Genomic DNA, 16,589 nt, shown 5'->3' with positions numbered 1-16,589 from the left:
AATAAAAAAAAATAGCAGTGGCAGCTGTACAGATAACTCATCCAACTTTGACTTCTAAAACATGGTAGAAAGCCAACACAATATAATTCCCCATCACCTTATTAATTCAGCCACTTACTTTGATAACTAGCGGTTTGCTTTTTCCATAAAGTTTCTTTGAAATCTGACATAGCGGTTGCATTAAGGAGAATTATATCTTTCATTCTGTGAATAACAAGTGTATCGTTTATCAATGTTTATTATGAGTATTTCTGTGAATTGATGTGGCTCTCTGCAAAATCACCAGATGTTTTTGAACTACTGAACATAACGTGCCAATGTAAACTCAGATTTTTGGATATAAATATGAACTTTACCGAACAAAACATACATGTATTGTGTAAGTCCTATGAGTGTCATCTGATGAAGACAATCAAAGGTTAGTGATTCATTTTATCTATATTTCTGATTTTTGTGACATCCCTCTTTGGCTGGAAAAATGGCTGTGTTTTTCTGTGACTTGGCTCTGACCTAACATAATCGTTTGATTTGCTTTCGCCTTTTTGAAATCGGACACTGTGGCTGGAATTACAACAAGTGTATCTTTAAAATGGTGTAAAATACATGTGTGATTGAGGAATTTTAATTATGGCATTTCTGTTGTTTTGAATTTGGCACCCTGCAGTTTCACTGGCTGTTGACCGGTGGGACCCTACTGTTCCAAGTACCCTAGAATGGTTAACTGACTTGCCTAGTTAAATAAAGGTATAAAATAAAAGTTATGAGCTTCATGGGAACTATTGTCAATGAATACCATTCTCACATAGGTGTTCCTTTTATCCAGGTGAGAAAGAGCAGCTTGGAGTGAGATTGCGTCATCTCTGAATCTGCTGGGGCGGTATACAAATTGGAGTGGGTCTAGGGTATCCGGGAGGATGCTGTTTATATGAGCCATGACCAGCCTTTCAAAGCACTTCATGGCTACTGACGTGAGTGCTACGTGGCGGTAATCATTTAGGCAGGTGACCTTTGCTTCCTTGGGCACCTGGACTATGGTGTTCTGCTTGAAACCTGTAGGTATTACAGACTTGGTCAGGGAGAGGTTGAAAATGTCAGTGAAGACACTTGCCAGTTGGTCCGTGCATGCGTTGAGTACACATCCTGGTAATCTTTCTAACCCCGCGGCTTTGTGAATGTTAACCTGTTTAAAGGTCTTGCTCATATTGGCTAACGAGAGCGATATCAAACGGTTGTCCGGAAAAGCTGGTGCGCTCATGCTTCAGGGTTGCCTGCCTCAAAGCGATCATAAAAGGCATTTATCTCGTCTGGTAGGCTCGCATCACTGGGTTTCCCTTTGTAGTCCACAATAGTTTTCAAGCCCTGCCACATCCGACGAGCATCAGAGCCAGTGTAGTAGGATTCAATCTTAATATTGTATTGACGCTTTGCTTGTTTGATGGTTCATCTGAGGGCATAGCGGGATTTCCTATAAGTGTCTGGATTAGTATCCCGCTCCTAGAAAGCGGCAGCTCTAGCCTTCAGCTCAATGCGGATGTTGCCTGTAATCCATGGCTTCTGGTTGGGATATGTACTTAAGGTCGCTGTGAGGACAACGTTGTTAACCTCTCTAGGGTATGTGGGACGTTAGTATCCCATCTGGCCAACATCCAGTGAGATGGCAGAGCGGCAAATTCAAATACAGAAACTCATTATACAAATTCAGAAAACAAAACATATTTTACATATGTTTAAAGATGAACTTCTTGTGAATCCAACCACGGTGTCAGATTTTAAAAATGCTTTACGGCGAAAGCATACCTTACGATTATTTGAGAACATAGCCCAGTTGACAAATTATCAAACAGTAACCAGCCAAGCAGAAGCGTTACAAAACTCAGAAATAGAGATAAAATGAATCCCTTACCTTTAATGATCTTCATATGGTTGCACTCAATAAATGTTCCTTTAGTTCGATAAAGTCTGTTTATATCCAAAAACCTCAGTTTTGTTTGCGTGTTTTCTTCAGTAATCCACAGGCTCAAACGCAGTCGAAACAGACAGACAAAAAAATCTAAATTGTATCCGTAAAGTTCATAGAAACATGTCAAACAATGTTTATGTTCAATTTTCAGGTTGTTTTTAGCCTAAATGATCTATAATATTTCAACCAGCCAAGCAGAAGCGTTACAAAACTCAGAAATAGAGATAAAATGAATCCCTTACCTTTAATGATCTTCATATGGTTGCACTCAATAAATGTTCCTTTAGTTCGATAAAGTCTGTTTATATCCAAAAACCTCAGTTTTGTTTGCGTGTTTTCTTCAGTAATCCACAGGCTCAAACGCAGTCGAAACAGACAGACAAAAAAATCTAAATTGTATCCGTAAAGTTCATAGAAACATGTCAAACAATGTTTATGTTCAATTTTCAGGTTGTTTTTAGCCTAAATGATCTATAATATTTCAACTGGACAATAACGTCGTCAATATAAAAGGTAAACAAGAAATGCACTCTCGGGATTACGCATGAAAAAGCTCTGTGACACGTCATGTTCCACCCATTCAGACTGGTCTTACTCCCTCATTTATAAGAATACAAGCCTGAAGCAATTTCTAAAGACTGTTGACATCTCGTGGAAGGCATAGGAACTGCAAATTGAGTCCTAAGTCAATGGATACTGTAATGGCATTGAATAGAAAACTACAAAACCCCCCCAAAAAACTTCCTGAATGGATTTTTCTCAGGTTTTCGCCTGCCAAATCAGTTCTGTTATACTCACAGACACTATTTTAACAGTTTTGGAAACTTTAGAGTGTTTTCAATCCATATTTACCAGTTATTATACCGAGTAGCAGGCCGTTTAATTTGCGCATGCTTTTCATCCAAAATTCCGAATCCTGCCCCCTACCCTAGAGAAGTTAATGCACTTTTTCCTCTGGTTACACATGTGAGATGCTGGTAGAAATTAGGTCAACGGATTTACGTTTTCCTGCATTAGGAGCGCAGCTTCTGGATTAGCATTTTCTTATTTGCTTAGGGCCTTATACAGTTGGTTGAGTGCGGTATTAGTGCCAGCATCTGTTTATTGTGGTAAATACACGGCTATAAATGATATAGATGACATCTCTCTTGGTAGATAGTGTGGTCTACAGCTTATCATAAGGTACTCTACCTCAGGTGAGCAATACCTCAAGACTTCTTTAGAATTAGACATTGAGCACCAGCTGTTATTGACAAATAGACCCCCCCCCCCAAACGTCTTACCAGATTAAGCTTTTCTGTTTAGCCGGTTCATGGAAAGTTCCGCCAGGTCTATATTATCTGTGTAGTTGTTCAGCTGCGACTCGGTGAAACACAAGATATTACCGTTTTTAAATGTCCCGTTGGTAGGATAATCTTGATCGTAAGCCATCAATTTTATTTTCCAATTATTGCACGTTGGCCAATAGAACGGATGGCATTGGGGTTTTACGCATTCACCTAGGAATTCTCAGAAGGCCACCCCAATTTGACCTGTTAGGTCTCTAACTTTCTTACTGATGATACCTGGGCTGACTGTTGCTGGCATTGGTACTGCTACCCAAAGGGACCAGCTATCCTACCTGTTTATCCTGAAATGTTATCCTACTGGAATACATGATTATAGCATTTTACTAGTTGCATTGCAGTTGAGACTACACAATGCAGGGAATGATTATTGTTACCATTTGATTTTGGAGGTGGAAAGAGTCCTGGATTTTTATGACCAGTGTGGTACACCACAGTGATATCTCAGATGTATTCTAAGGTTATCCCCGTCGAGGAGCTTGTCCATTCATCCCTGTTCTCGTAGGGAAGTTGACAACTAGATTTGTTTCCTGCTCGGAGGACTTTGTACAGTGTTGTACGTAGTCTCGTGGGAGTCATTGGGTAAGTTGCGGGACTGGCGTTAGTTTCATTGTAAGAGGTTTCAGTCCCCCTCAAAGTGCAACACGTATCAATGGAAGCATAGTCCACTCTGCTTATCAATGCTTTTATTCCTAAAATGGCCACAGTACTTGCAGAAGTGTCCGAAGGACAAGAGAGGTTAATGTTAGCTACAGTATTGCATGACTCCAAGGAGGATGGAGGTTTCTCATTCACAGAGACTGCTGGCTCGAAATCATGAAAAGAATGGTCAATCAGGTTTGCTGATTAAATGTGACGAGATATCGTAATATCTCCTTGGGTCAGATTCTTCACCAAGAGGTTTCAAAATGCATTTTTCCCCAAAGGGTGCTGGCGACAGATACCCCTCATGGAGGACTGCATTGCATCAAGCGTCATGAGAAGATGGTGTGGTCAGTGGAGACGGCACTGTGACCTGTGACCATACTTGGTTGGTTTTCCATTAGTGAAGGTAAACGATCCATCAAGTCTGCTCCGAGTCTGGTAACATACACAGGGTGAACAAGCAATATGTGCTGGAAGTGTAGTTTCAGCATGAGCCTCAAGGTGAGGTAGTCTGAGTGAAATCTCAAAGTGTAGTGTTGCATCGTTCTGTTTTTAACCAACGTTTAGCTGGCTTCAAAGCACTTTTGAGTTAATTGAAAAACGTTTCAGAAATTAGCGACATTGTCGTGCCTGAAATAATTAGCGCATCACAGGCTAAGCAGTCCTCCAGGACTGTTTTCAGGTATGGGCTGTTTGAGTTCTGTTTTTTGGTCATATTCCCCACGAAGTGGAGTGGTTGTTCGCAACTACGTGATGTGTCATTTGTGTTCATGGTGAAGGCAAGGAGTGCTAAATCCCCTTGCTAGGGGTGCTAAATCTGGCAGACGTCTTGTCCGGCAATTCCACGTCTAGTCATAGTAACTTGTCTTTTTCCCCTTTATCAAAATGTTCTTGCTTTAGTACTTCATGTAGAAGAACATCTAGAGAGCATCAGTCTACGTTTTGATCATCGTCAAACTCTTTGTGGCGCTTTTTTCCCTTGTGTTCTGACACTTTGTGTGGGTTAGGTGCAGGATAGTATTGATCAGGTTGATTGTAATGGTCATTTCGCTGGCGACGTACTTTAGTTAGTTTGACCGCGGTGGGTATTGGTATTGTGGTTTTGTGGTAGAAACCGTTGTGGGCGTCATCTCTCAATGTTCCAATACCGGATAATGCACCCTCTAACTGGAGTGAGTGCTGCAGTTAAACTTCAAAACCAGGATGTCAGGCATTCAGTGCTGCACACTTTTGATGCCTCAAAACTGTGCTCCAAAATTCTCTGAGTTCTGAGATTTGCAAACCAGTGTGGGCTGTAGGGCCCAAGTAGGTAAATGAAGTTGAGATACATGTTCGACAGACACATTTGTTTGAATGACAATAGCTCTTCCATTCCTGTTTCAGTGAATTGGCCAAAGTTAGCTGAACGAAGCCTATGATTGTAAGCTTATGAGTGTTCATTCTGAGCTTGTTTGACAGCGAGTCTCAGAACCACTGGATTCTATTTTCAAAGCTGTGGCAAGTTTAGCGTTGTTGTTTTTGCAGGTGTTGCTGTTGTAGAGGAATGAACCTGGTCATGTGTTTATTCGCCGTTCGCATCAACAGGTGCCTGTCAGAACCCGTAGCATTTGGTTAGCCATCCAAGACATCCTTTATGTCTCAGTGCTGTTTGGCTTACCTGAATAGTTTTTGACGATTTTGTCACGGTGTCCCGTGTCAAGTGAGCAGAGAGGGTTGGCTTCATCCTGCGGGGAAATTGAGGCCCAAAAGGCCAAGAGGAGAAGCCAAGCTTTGGCTTTGTTGGCGAGGAGGCGCCATATTACTCTGTGCCGAATGGCCAAGAGGAGAACACTGATGGACACCTGAGAGAGGCAAAGTCCTTCTGTCGTCTTCACTCCTTTGTGTACTGGTTTGCAGGTAGAGGTCTTGAGCACGGAGCAAGAGGTTCAGTGATGAGATTTCCTCCACTTGCTTAGAAATGAACATTTCCATCTTCATCACCTGAGTTCTCTCATCATTCATTTGGTCAGTGACTTCAATAAGTTCTGCTGATTTGTCTTCCAACTTGGTCAGTGTGTTCATTAACTGATTGTCTTTGGTCTGCAGCATTTGGACTAGAATATTATTGCTTTGAGTAACATTCATCAAAACAGCATGCATATTATCAAGTTGTGCACTCCTTTTGTAGATAACTCGTCCGATATATCTAGTTTGGCGTGGACTTCATCGTATTTAGTTTTGGCTAAATCAAGTTGTTCCTGTAAATAACGATTTTGTTGTTGATCAAGATCAAGCACAAAATCTTCGTCATAAGTATTTGCTGCAATTACTTTTAATTGTTCAATTTTCAAACGGAGTTCCTCGCCTAGCAGAATGTTTTCCTTTTCTGCAGTTCCCCTTCATATGAACCGTTTCTTGCTCGTGCGTCTGCTGTGCACTACGATTCTGCACCCATCTCTGATAGAGACCATTCATCAGGGGTAAACTGAAGAGAACCTTTACAAGAGCTGCACCCGATGGTTGAATTTAGAGAGCGTTTGTCGCAATTTCTGCTGGATTTCCGCTAATGGCATAGTTAGGGGTTTTATCGCTGCTGGGGTCAGCGATCAATACTTTTATGGGTGAAGGTTCACTAATTAGCAGGGGAATGGGGACATGATAGCTTGATAGCTTTTTTTACGTTTGGGTTTTGAGTCATTGGAAGCTGAAAACTATTTTAATCTATTTATATACGTTAATGAACCATCAATACTAGATCAATAATGTGGGAGTTGGATGTGAATGAATTTGCAATAGCATTTTAATTGATGAATCAATGTTACTGATTAATCGCACCTGTATAGGCTATCTGGGAATTAAACTTTAATTATCCTGAAAGCATCGCTGTATCTAGGTTCATGTGGAAGAGTTACAAATGTCTCATTGGTTGAAACAAATCATTTTGGACCTTATCCAAATGATCGACATGAGAAGGTTTGTTCGGCAATTTAACTTTCTTGTTAAATTGAAAGAGACAACGATAACCAGTTGAGATTGGCTGGATACCATAAGTGTAAACAGTAGTTAAAATGTGACTTTTGTAGCAAAATGTGAAATGGTGTTGTTTTCTTTTTTACAGTGGATAAAAGTAGAGACTCCGAGCTACAAAGTGGTATATCATACACTGCATTTGAGGAACAATGGGAAAGGAATTCTGCTTTGAAAGTTGATCAACTTGTAAACTCACTTTTGAGAAAATTGCCAATGAATGTTTTGATATCTAGTGGTATCTCTACTTTGTCTACACCCATTCAGCATCGTTCACACCCTCTTAAGCTTTAGCCCCACCCATCTCGTTTCGCTCTGGCCGATGATTTGCTTACCTCTGGATAACATGAAAACAGCCTAACCAGCTCTGCTGGCAACAATTTCACTACGCTTTTTTGCAGATGTTTACTGACACCGGCCATATTCAACGGGTGTTGTACACACGTCACGTAGCATTAGCTAACGAGCCAGCCAGTTAATGTTAGCTACTTAAACAACAATGAACAAAGTGCCAACAATGCCACAGGGCTGGGAGTCAACCAACCAGGTCCAATGATGGCTACCTAACATTAGACTAACTATAAAAGTAAACAGCTCTGGGAAACAAATAATAACGTCAGCTCGGGAGCCAACACTACATTTTTACCTTGAAATGAAACCACTTTGTCAAAATTAGAAACATGTAATATCTGAAAATGTAGCTACCTACGTGCCATTGGAACACAGGAGTGATAGTTGCTGATAATGGGCCTCTGTACGCCGATGTAAATATTTCATAAACAATCTGCCATTTCCAGCTACAATAGTCAGTCAATTACAACATTAACAATGTCTACACTGTATTTCTGATCAATTTAATGTTCTTTTAATGGACAAAAAAATGTGCTTTTCTTTCAAAAACATGACATTTTTAAGTGACCCCCAAACTTTTGAACGGTAGTGTATGTTGATTTGTTTAACACTTTTTTGGTTACTATATGATTATTGTGTTATTTTATAGTTTTTATGTCTTCACTATTATTCTACAATGTTGAAAATAGTAAAAATAAAAAATAAATACCTTTGAATGAGTAGGTGTGTCCAAACCTTTGACTGGTACTGTACATAAATACACCAAATGGCTTACTGGTGTTCTGAACTGCAATGTCCAATAACTCAACAGTGCACATTTGTCATTGAATTATACAGAGGTAAATTGGATTGTAGGCATTGGTTGGTCTGCTTTAGGTCTCCGCCTATTGGTAAGATGAGCACTCTGTATGAAAATGTTGATCTGGTAGAAATGTAAATCAATCTTGTCTCCAAAATAATGCATTATCCAGCAATGCAATTGCAATGCACAAGAGTTTGGAGTAAAAATCTATTCAAATTGTATTGGTCACATACACATGGTTAGCAGATGTTAATGTGAGTGTAGCGAAATGCTTGTGCTTTTAGTTCCGACAATGGAGTAATATCTAACAAGTCATCTAACAGTTTCACAACAACTACATTGTAAAGGGATGAATAAGAATATGTACATATAAATATATGGATGAGCGATGGCCGTGCGGCATAGGCAAGATGCAGTAGATGGTATAGAGTACAGTATTTATATATGAGATGAGTAATGTAGGGTATGTAAACATTATATAAAGTGAGTTTGGTTTTAAGTATAGTAGAGGGGGACCTCGAAGGCCCTGCAGTACACTCACCCTGCACACATAATGCACTAATATGCCAATTATACAGTACTGAAAATTACTTCTTGAAATGCTTAATGATCATCTAGGTTATCCCTGTGGAGTTGTTAATGAGTTATTTCCTGCTCTGCCCTTGAAATGTTGGAACCCTTCCCCGGGTAATCACTGAAAGCAGGAAGAGGGCCTGGTTTCTCTGCTGCGCAGTGATAAACCAGAAAGCGATGCCTATCAATGTCAGCAAAAACAGCAGGAAATGGTCACATTCCTTCACTGGGTCCCAAAGTCGGGCAGTGCACCAAGCCTCACATCATTAAAGTCCTCCTCTATTAAAGGGACATCCCACAGTGAAATGTATATCTCTCACAGTTTGACTGAGCACTTGGTCTGGCTTGGCTTGTCCCGCGTCAGATCAACATCCGTGTTCACATCAGAAACACGCCGCTGGTGGTGATGATGTCATCCACAGATGTCCATTCACCTGCTCATATACAATAGGCCTTTTAAACGATGAAGACATTTTTGAAGAGAAATGTTTGACAAAATAAGTCTCATACGGTTGTGATTTCCTTGTTAGTAGGAAAGCTATGGCTTGGTTTTACTGCTGTTGCTGACTGTCAGTAAACCATAGACTTAATAACACTGTTAGCAACCAACATTCCAGAATTCTTGGTTTGATGCGTAGGGGAGCATTTGTCTCGAGATGGTAGAAATAGTCGTTTTTATGGGAATCCCTCCTTTAAAGTTATGGAGCTTGGTGTTGGATGGCTTGTCCTTTCACACACCCAGCTAGGCACTGCTGGCTATTAAACGGCACATTTTTACTCAATTACAGCAGTCTTGAGAAAGTGACAAAATGTTTTATAGAATCTGTTTGACTACTGTCTTACTCAAGGGACAATTTGCAACATCACACATTCCAAACCTTGGAGGACAAAGCGATATGAATACTAGTTTAGTTTCCTTATGCAAGTCATTTGGTTTTGCATGAGAACATGAGGACATAGGAGTGGCAACTTTTTTGCTCCTACAAAAAAAATGATACTATCTGAACTAAACAGCTCTGTTTCTGAGTGAGAGTGAGCGCTGCTATAGATGAGAGCATATGAAATTGGTTTACTGTGTGCCTGCGTGCATGTATGTGTCTGTGCACATGTGTTTGTGAGCCGTTGAGACTGTGAAAGAGTGAGTGGAATAGATTTTGTTTTCTTCAAATGGACCCTCTAGTTAAATGCTTACTTGCCAGTACGGTTGGGCAGTATCCAGATTTTCATAACATCATTCTGTCCTCTCATACCAGGCTATACGTTACTACCGGCTTACTACAAAAGGGGGCGCCAAAGAAAGCAACAACAAAAAAGCCCATTGGACGTCTATTACCAGGATGCTAACAAAATTAGAACAAGTATTGGCAAATTTCAATGGAGGCTGCTAGCTACATATGCTAACAAGCTCAGCCTAAATAAAATAATTGCAAAGACAGGCAATCAAGCACATAAAGTTAAACATATACAGTTGAAGTCTGAAGTTTACATATACTTAGGCTGCAGTTAATAAAACACATTTTTCAACCACTCCACACATTTCTTGTTAACAAACTGTAGTTTTGGCAAGTCGGTTAGGACATCTACTTTGTGCATGACACAAGTCATTTTACCAACAACAGATCATTTAACTTATAATTCACTGTATCACAATTCCAGTGGGTCAGAAGTTTACATACACTAAGTTGACTATGCCTTTAAACAGCTTGGAAAATTCCAGAAAATGATGTCATGGCTTCTGATAGGCTAATTGACATAATTTGAGTCAATTGGAGATGTACCTGTGGATGTATTTCAAGGCCTACCTTCAAACTCCGTGCCTCTTTGCTTGACTTCATGGGAAAATCAAAAGAAATCAGCCAAGAAAAAAAATTGTAGACCTCCACAAGTCTGGTTCATACAGTTTGCAACTGCACATGGGGACAAAGATTGTACTTTTTGGAGAAATGTCCTCTGGTCTGATGAAACAGAAATAGAACTGTTTGGCCATAATGACTAACATTATGTTAGGAGGAAAAAGGAGGAGTCTTGCAAGCCGAAGAACACCATTCCAACCGTGAAGCACGGGGGTGGCAGCATCATATTGTGGGGGTGCTTTGCTGCAGGAGGGACTGGTGCACTTCACAAAATAGATGGCATAATGAGGGGGTAAAATTATGTGGATATATTGAAGCAACATCTCAAGACATCAGTCAGGAAGTTAAAGGTTGGTCGCAAATGGGTCTTTCAAGTGGACAGAGACCCCAAGCAGACTTCCAAAGTTGTAGCAAAATGGCTTAAGGACAACAAAGTCAAGGTATTGGAGTGGCCATCACAAAGCCCTGACCTCAAACCCCTAGAACATTTGTGGGTAGAACTGAAAAAACATGTGCGAGCAAGGAGGCCTACAAACCTGACTCGGTTACACCAGCTCTCTCAGGAGGAATGGGCCAAAATTCGCCCAACTTTGTATGGGAAGCTTATGGAAGGCTACACGAAACGTTTGACCCAAGTTAAACAATTTAAAGGCAATGCTACCAAATACTAATTGAGTGTATATAAACCCACTGGGAATGTGATGACAGAAATAAAAGCTGAAAGAAATAATTCTCTCTCCTAATTATGCTGACATTTCACATTCTTAAAATAAGACAGGGAATTTTTACTAGGATTAAATGTAATTGGCTAAGGTGTATGTAAACTTCCGACTTCAACTGTATGTTATCATCTGATGAATATTAAGCTATTTTCTGTAAAATGTGTTGCACTAATGTATTTTCTGTGAAGGAAAACTATAGTTGCACTTCCCTGATCACTTTATTGAAGCTTAAGCTTAGCTTAATTTCAAGCGATTAATAATAATAATGTTCATTTAGTGGACTGTAATGACATATAGTTCCCAATTCCCCATTGATAATTGCCGTGGTGAAAGGTAAGAGCCCACCTATAATGCATTCCAGTCTTACACCAAAAGCACAGATCAACAGAGTAAGAGAGCTGTCTTGATCTATTTTAAAGGACCTGTCATAGTGAAATGTTGGAATGTTATCTTATAGAGCCTGCATGGTTTATGTTAAATGTGTTATGTGTGCTATTTTTAGCCTTTGTTGTGTTGAATGTGCTCAGAACTAGGGCTGTGACAGTCATTTTATCAGGCGATGATTGTCATTCAAATAACTGCCGGTCTCACTGTAATTTACTGTTAATTATACAAAAAATATATATAAATGCAAAATGTGAAGTGTTGGTCCCATGTTTCATGAGCTGAAATAAAATATCCCAGAAATTTTCCATACGCACTGAAACGCTTATTTCTCCCAAATGTTAGTGAGCATTTCTCCTTTGCCAAGATAATCAATCCACCTGACAGGTATGCATATCAAAAAGCGGATTAAACAGCGTGATCATTACACAGGTGCACCTTGTGCTTGGCACAATAAAAGGCCATGCTGAAGAGTGCAGTTTTGTCACACAACACAATGCCACAGATGTCTCAAGTTTTGAGGGAGCGTGCAATTGGCATGCTGACTGCAGGAATGTCCACCAGAGCTTTTGACAGATAATTAAATGTTCATTTCTCTACCGTAAGCCACCTCCAACGTCGTTTTAGAGAATTTGGCTGTACGTCCAACTGGCTTCAACACCGAGACCACGTGTAACCACTCCAGCTCAGGACCTCCACATTCGACTTCTTCACCGGAGGGACTGTCTGAGACCACCACCTGTAGAGCTGATGAAACCGAAGAGTATTTTTGTCTTTAATAAAGCCCTTTTGTGGGGGAAACTCATTCTGATTGGCTGCGCCCCTGCCCAGTCATGTGAAATCTATAGATTAGGGCCTAATTTATTTATCGCAATTGACTGATTTCCTTAAATGAACTGTAACTCAGTAAAATTGTTGAAATTGTTGCATGTTGCATTTATATTTTTGTTCAGTATAACATAGCATCTCCGTCTTCCACGCATAGCCTACAAGCCACTGATGCTGACTTTTGAAACATCTACATTTTAAAAAGTCTAATAAATCCATTTAATATAGCCTACACCATCACAATAAATCCATTATTTATTTTAGGCAGGTCTAAAGAAACCTAGCCTATTTCAGAAGAACAGAATAGCATATTCTGAGTCGTCAGTATGTTAGGTCCTGAACTGTCTATGCCCTATGGCTGTGAGCTACACTAGCTCATTTAGCAGGCAAATATTTGCTTATAATTCCTGTGGCATTATTTTACACAATTTTATAGTAAGATCAATACAATGGAACATAGCTGAAGAAATGACAAAGGATATATTTCCGCAAACTATTTTCGAGGGAGTGCGTGCACATGCTGCTATTCTGTGTTGAACAGTTAACAAAGAAACAGGTCCATGTATATATGCTTTATTTAGAGTTATTTATGCAACTTTAGTTTTGATACAAACGTTAGGTTATATGTTTTGATTTCTAATATATTCTAAGGCTGCATGATGAGACAGAAGATGATTTGAAAAAATGTGTATGAATGGCAGGCTGCACACACTTAATCAGTCTCTGATTCACAATTTTACCATTTTCTCAACCATTTTCGGTCTTATGTAGCAAAATGTGAAAAGGAGTTTCTTACATTGGATAAAAGTAGAGACTCAGAGCTACAAAATGGTATCGCACACACTGCATTTGAGGAACAATGGGAAAGTAATTCTGCTTTGAAAGTTGATCAAATTTTGAGAAATACGCCAATGAATGTTTTGGTATCAGGTGAAGAGGTCTTCTTTGTCTACACTCATTCAGCATCGTTCACACCCTTTAGCCCCACCCATCTAGTTTCGTTCTCGGAGGGCACACTTGACACTCTGTCCAATGATTTGTTTACCCCTGGCTAACATGAAAACACCCTAACCAGCTCTGCTGGCAACATTTTCATTACGCTTTAATAATAACGTCCACTAGGAAGCCAGCCAGATAACGTTAGCTAGGTAACAATACACTTTAGTTTAAGACAAACAATGAACAAGATCCCACACGTCACGAGCCAGCCAGCTAACAAACGGCTCTGGGATACGAATAATAACATCAGCTAGGGAGCCAGACAGATAACGTTAGCTAGCTAACAGTACACTTTAGCTTGAAATGAAACAACTTTCTGTGAAAATTAGAAATGTGTAATATCTGAAAATATAGCTAGCTAACATTCAACAATCTTACCTGTATACATCATCATGCATGATGGACGTGTCTCCCTATCAGGAATGTCATGCCACGTCCTTAGTTTGAAGATGTAATCCAGAGACAGGTGTTTCCTCCATCTCTTTAGCTATCATACTCTAATTCCACTGATTTCAAAACTTGATCCTCCAAAAAGTGGAGAGCAACACTTAAGCAGCTCCACTACACAATATTTTTTTTTTAAGTCGCATTCGACAGGATTACCAACACAGACTGACGAGCTCAAATAGACAGAAGCCTTCAATATAGGAGACCAATCCGAACTCCTCTCTCAGCATGTCTAGCCCACTCATTATCTTAGCCAATAATGGCTAATGGGAAGGTGGCTATTTTTTTCAGTGGCTTAACCAACAAGGCTCATAATTTAACAATTTTATTTGTATTTACAGAAGGCATACACATTTGTTATTAAGGCACATGTAAGTTCACATGTTCGAGAAGGCATTTCCGCCAAAAAACGCATTTTGATTTCAAAAATATATTTTTTACGTTCAAACGGCTCTCCTGTAAAGTCATGACTTGTGACATACGCCTAGTTTAATGAATCGGGTCACAATTGTCAATCGTTCCCACTGGAGCTGCTTTTACTTGTGTTTAGCTAATAGGAGTGGAACCCGGTGTAGTTGTCTGCTGCAATAGCCCATCCGTGACAAGGACTGACGAGTTGTGCGTTCCAAGATGCTATTCTGAACACCACTGTTGTACTGTGCTGTTATTTGCCTATTTGTGGCCTGCCTGTTACCTTGCACGATTTTTTCCATTCTCCTTCGACCTCTCATCAAAAAGCTGTTTTTGCCGACCAGACATTTTTGTTCGTCGCACCATAAACCGTAGATACTGTAGTGCATGAAATGCCCAGGAGGCTGTCCGTTTCTGAGATACTAGAACCGGCGTGCCTGGCACTGACGATCATACCACACTCAAAGTTGCTTAGGTCACTTGTTTTGCCCATTCTAATGTTCAATTGAACAGTAACTGAATGCCTCGATGCCTGTCTGACTGATTTATATAGCGATGGACACCAGACTCACTGTCTGTAGGAGCAAACCATTTTTGTGAAAAGTGTGGTGTATAATATTTGTTTTCATGTAAATTGTAATTGCAATTCAGCCCGTTTCTGTCAGTTGTACAATGTTGTAACCATTTTCTCTTTTACACACACACACACACACACACACACACACACACACACACACACACACACACACACACACACACACACACACACACACACACACACACACACACACTCCATTTTGACGTTTTCCATTTCTGTGAATTTAAGTAACACTCGCCCAGTGCAGTAAACCAATACAATTGCAGGAGGACACCATTTAATTTAGCTCGAAAGCCAAGTGTAAACAATTTCTGCCAGGATCAACATGTAATATAGAGTTTCAGTAGCAAATATTTTGATACATACTTTTTGTTATATATTGTATGTGGACACCCCTTGAAATGAGCGGATTAGGTTATTTCACCACACCCTTTGCTGACAGATGAAATCAAGCACACAGCCATCAATCTCCATAGTCAAACATTGGCGGTAGAATGAAGAGCTCAGTGACTTTCAATGTGACACTGTCATAAGATGCCACCTGTCCAACAAGTCAGTTTGTCAAATGTCTGCCCTGCTAGACCTGCCTCGGTCGACCGTAAGTGCTGTTATTGTGAAGTGGAAAGTCTAGGAGCAACAATGGCTCAGCAGCAAAGTGGTGGGCCACACAAGCTCACAGAACGGGACCGGCGAGTGCTGAACCACGTAGCGTGTAAAAATCGTCAGTCCTTGGTTGCAACACTGCCTCTGGAATCAACGTCAGAACAAGTAGGAGCTTAATGGAATTGGTTTCCACGGCCGAGCAGGCGCACACAGGCCTAAGATCACCATGCACAATCCCAAGCGTCGGCTGGAGTGCTGGAGTGGTGTAAAGCTCACCGCCGTTGGACTCTGGAGCAGTGAAAAAGTGGTGGAGGAATAAAGGTCTGGGGCTGTTTTTCATGGCTAGGCTGCTTTGTTCCCGTGAAGGGAAACCTTAATGCTAAAGCATTCAATGACATTCTAGACAATTCTGTGCTTCCAACTTTGTGGCAACAGTTTGGGGAAGGCCCTTTCCTGTTTCAGCATGACAAGGCCCCCGTGCACCAGGCGAGGTCCATACAGAAATTGTTTGTGAGCCCATGATTTTGGAATGAGATACTTTTGGTCATGGTGTGTATATATTTGTATGGGATGGTGAGTCCTAGATGTTGATGTCAGTGAATTGAAGTTCACAATGGCCACAAGTGCCGAATCAACTTCTCATCTTCTCCACTGTAAAATCTTTCATGTGACAAGTTCAATGGAACTTCATTCTGTGTCGTGTTGGTTGATTTTGAATAAATTGTTATTTACTTCAATAATTAAATAATTACACAATATTGTGATGAAGCAGCTTATTTCACTTTTGAAAACCAGAAGAGGTTTGGAAACATCCAGTACAATTCATCATCAATTTCTCCTGAGGGAGCAAACTCTGTCTTCCCTCCTTTTACAGTACAGTACCCTAACATGTCATACAGAAGAAGAGAGAACGAGCTTATAAGCCTCATGAACAAAATGGTTACCAGATGTACTCCAGTTGCCCCATTTATCCAAATCATGGAAATTATAACTCCTAAAGGTAAATAGCAACCAGGGGTGGAAAAGGCGAGTGACTCAGCTACAAAACATGCTGAAACACT

This window comes from Oncorhynchus keta, chromosome 7 (genome assembly GCF_023373465.1).
Source record: "Oncorhynchus keta strain PuntledgeMale-10-30-2019 chromosome 7, Oket_V2, whole genome shotgun sequence".
NCBI classification, from domain to species: Eukaryota; Metazoa; Chordata; class Actinopteri; order Salmoniformes; family Salmonidae; genus Oncorhynchus; species Oncorhynchus keta.
This window is presented reverse-complemented; position numbering follows the sequence as displayed.